Raw genomic sequence first — 4,209 nt, 5'->3', positions numbered from 1 at the left:
CAGACTATTGTCTGAGGCTAAGAATACCAAATAGTGTTGGTGATTTTATCCGGGCATGAGCCATTTTGTGAGGCGAAGAAAGGTGTATAAGTTGCACTAAAGTGTGTCTCAGTTAGGCCATGGGACCACATTCATTTCCTGTTTTGTCTACATTGCGAACAGAGACATTATGAAAAGTTGGGAAAATCCTTCCTTTCTGTGACAGCATGTCCAAGCACAGAGGATCTTTCAAAGGAATAGTATCACCAATTGTGTACTTCAGATAGGTTAAAATGAAACACTTATAATGTCCAGACGTCTATATTAAAAAATAGGAATACTTAATCAAAGGTCAAATACATGAGGAAAGAGGGGAGGATTATTTTACTTAGCCATGCATTAAGTCTGTATGGATAGTCCTGACAGGGCTGTTAACAATAAATTCACCATGCCTGTAAGAAATTGGATTACAGGTTGAGAGGGGGTGGGGTGAACCCCCTATCAAGCAACAACCAAAATCCTTTCGCAGGGTGAAGTCACAAGCAATCCCTAAATTAACCTGTACTCAGCTCTCGGGTAGCTTCGCACAGAGCAGTCAGGCTTAACTCAGAGGCAATGTGTAAAGTATTTGTGTAATACTTCGAACAATAACATAGTGAAAATACACCACAAAAGGAGCATACATCAGGATTAAAAAAGAATGCAGGGGCATATTACCAACAACATTATCGCTAAGTTGCAGGGCCGGACTGGCTACCGGGCAGTTTGGAATGCTGCTGAGCTGGGGGCTGAGTTCGTTGATGGGGACCTGCATGTACTAAACGAAATCCGTTTTGCTTTCATCATTTCAAAGCACATGCAGGTCTCCATGAACGAAATCAGCGCGCACTGCAATGAAATCAGCCCCCAGATCGGCAGCATTCCGAACTGCCCGGTAGTCAGTCCGGCCCTGCTAAGTTAGCTTAGCGGGAATACTTCTATTGCCGCCCTTCACCTGTTTTTATCGCTGAGATACCTTGCTATTAGCAAGGTTTATCTCAGGAGCGATAAAAAACAGGCGAAATGCGTGAATATCGCTGTCAATACAGCGATATTCAGGCATTACCGTGACAATGCTCTTAGCCATGTTATCCACCTCTCATTGGATAACATGGCTAAGAACTAGTCAGGGCAGGCGTTAGCTTTTGGAGATATTCGCGCTTAGCGCGAATATTTCCAAAACTACGCCTGTGTTGATCATAGGCGATAGCGATTGCAGCGACTGTTTTCAGTCACTGACATTTTGGCACGCCCACTTTGCATGTCATTAGCGATAATTATCGCTGACATGCAAAGTCGGCCCCTAAATGCCCGCTATCGCCTACAAGCTGTCGCTAACTGGTGTTAGCGACAGCTTGGTAATAGGGAGATAAAATTATCGCCGCATTAGCGGGAAAAAGTCCCGATAAAGCGGCGATAATGGCCCTTGGTAATATGTAAATGTAAATGTCATGGTATTTATAGAGCGCACTGTCACCAGACGGTCACCTTGCGGTGTCGCCTATTCGGCTTCCTGGCGCTGATACTCTTACCGCTGTGGAACCCCTCCTGGCTTTCCCTGTGAAGTGTCCACTCCTGGGCAACCCCAGGGTGAAGCCAAGCATCCTTAGCACTGTTGGGGCCGGTGTGGAGGCTAAGCAAGCTATTGCCCAGAGTTGCAGCGTGGGGCCCGTGATTAGAATAGGCACCGAGGCGAAAATTAACAGGTCCGAGGAAATTGAGCCCGAGACCCCGCTGAGGGGGGAATCGAACCCTGGTCCCCTGGCCAGAACTCTGCATCAGGGTCTGCCACTCTAACCATTATAGGAAGTCAAGAGGTACCCCTTGAGGAACCAAGGGAAATGGGGTTATACAACCAAAAGAAGAGAAGTTTCCCTTGAGACAATGCTAAGTGAAGGTTACGATACCAAGCCTCTCAATGTCATAAGTACATACAATAGAAACATATAGGTAGTTAAAAATTCATTTATTTTGAATAACTTAAAAACACAGGAGTAAATTTCACTAATCTAGATCCCTAGTCTTAAAACACGGTTAAAACAATACACACAATTGCGACCTGCACAATTGAGAAGAAAAGACAGAACAGGTACAACATGCAATTGTTGAATACAGTTTGTATATTCTGGCTCCGTAGTGATAACACCAATATTGTATTGCTATGACATCAGCATATCAACTCTGGTGTTGGAGACTTGAATTATACCACTCTGTGCGTCGACACGTTTCGGTGGGTTCTCCTTATAGTTACCACCTTTATCAAGACCAATGGTAAGCTGTCACAGTCAGGGGGTATATGTAATTGCCCTGTAATGAATTATATACAGACAATTAACTTCAACACTATGCACAAGCATTTGTTACTTTTCAGTACATCCTGAAATATATGCTATCCAAGGTAACCAAAGACTCATTTATAAATGTTTGAGCACCAATCCTGTCATTCAGAATACACATGAAAAACATATCTGTCTTATCTATTTCTTTTGTCATTAATATCAAGTCAATGAGCTATAATTAAAAAGATGTCCATATCAATTACTTGTTTCAATCCAGTTGCTCCCCCTTTGAGATCAGGATCTGGTTGCTGTTGCCCTGCTTAAGTCTGTCCCATAAAGTTTTCCATTCAAATTTGCAACTAGATGGAATTTTACGTGAGTGGAACTAATACCTCAATTGTACAATGAGACCCCTAGGTACAATGTTGGCGGTTATTCTCTTGTGGAGGTACCTCGTGTTTGAACATAACGAATGGGAAGATAGTAATATGTGGGACTTGGGAAGAACGGCTAACATGCCTATCTAGTTTCTAATTTCAATGGAACACCCAAAACTCATCAAAGTACACCAGTTCTATGGGATTAAGGGATTACTCGCTTACCCTGGATTCTTGATTAGGATCACTTCTTATAATGAGTACTCTTTTTGTGATCCGAACGATGGTTTCTAGTCGAGATATGGGTAGTATGTTGCTGCCAGTTGTCTAGCCTGCAGTATCAGGATGAATAGATTAATACGCTTATAGTGTACGCCCTTACAGTTACGTTCTATAGAGAGAAGGTCAATGCCTACCTGTTTAAACTTATACGACTTATTATATTATCCCACTTTAGATGCGTGATCCACTTCAATTTGGAAAAAACCCTTATTATTGATCTGTTTCTAGGCCACACATGTCTAGGGAGAGGGAAGGAAAGGTACCCGAGACTGGTAAATATGATCCTATTTTAAGAGCTAGTTAGTCATGTTTTCAGTGAATACTTAATATTTTCAAGAAAGGATATACCGTGAGTGATTGCCTTGCGGTCCCTGTTTCTTACGATAGTCTAGGACGTATGTTGGTTTAAAAACAGTGCCTCTTCTTCAGCCCTTTCTATGTAAAATCAGGAGGAAGGATATCCTACAGTGAATGAAACCAAGAATCAATAAGTATCCCGTGCATTCCCTTTTTTTTTTACTCAATTAAAGATCCAAGTTACTAGCTCACCTGAAGGGTAGTACGTAGTTCCACTGTCAACAGTACTTCTTTAATGACCTGTTGCGAAGACTACCTTAATTAAAAACATTTTTAAAGAAATTACAGGCGTCATGATAAAAATCAAGAGAGTTCTATGGGCTTGTTTACAAAAGGGACAGGGGAAGTGCTCCAATGCGGTCTGGGTTAGGCCGTGTGGTTTTCTCACCTGATGAAAGTTGCATCAATCCGCTGTCTCTGGGGTTCTGCGTCGTATGTCAGAACACTCCATATACTTCGTGGTTAAATACTGGTAGATCGCTCGTGGTTGGTCAATGAGGGATATTTTACACCAATCACGAACGCTCCTACGTAATCCAGATATGCTAAATAGCATCTTGAAAACTTGAATGCTCATTGGGTAAAACTATCCAATCGCATGCAATTGTCCTGCAGACTGTGGAAGCCAGTTCTCTCTCTGGTCCGCCACAGAATTGCTGCCTCAAGGAAACCAGACTTGAAAACTTGAACGCTCATTGGGTAAAATTATCCAATCCCATGCAATTGTCCTGGAGTGTGTTAAAGCCAGTTCTCTATCTGGTCCGCCACAGAATTGCCGCCTCAAGTCAACCAGACAGGCGGCTGGATGATAACTTCAGGAATAATACACCTGGTTGTCCGATTAAACTAAACACTCCCTCATGAAGTAATTTGTGTTGGGCAAATGAGAATAAAGT

At 42.5% G+C, this 4,209-nt stretch overlaps 1 long non-coding RNA gene across 1 annotated transcript; it reads right to left on the bottom strand.

Annotated features, from left to right (window-relative positions):
* Nucleotides 1-1,978: 1,978 nt before the first annotated feature.
* On the bottom strand, nt 1,979-3,413 carry LOC144767116 (uncharacterized). The gene is made up of 4 exons (XR_013598066.1): nt 3,305-3,413; nt 3,091-3,195; nt 2,900-3,006; nt 1,979-2,325 (listed from the first exon to the last, which is right to left on the bottom strand). It is a non-coding gene; the product is annotated as an uncharacterized LOC144767116 (long non-coding RNA).
* Between the last annotated feature and the right edge of the window lie 796 nt (nt 3,414-4,209).

Source organism: Lissotriton helveticus, chromosome 7 (assembly GCF_964261635.1).
Source record: "Lissotriton helveticus chromosome 7, aLisHel1.1, whole genome shotgun sequence".
Classification (NCBI taxonomy): Eukaryota; Metazoa; Chordata; class Amphibia; order Caudata; family Salamandridae; genus Lissotriton; species Lissotriton helveticus.
The sequence above is the reverse complement of the archived record's forward strand: the minus strand, read 5'-3'. Positions and strand labels throughout refer to the sequence as shown.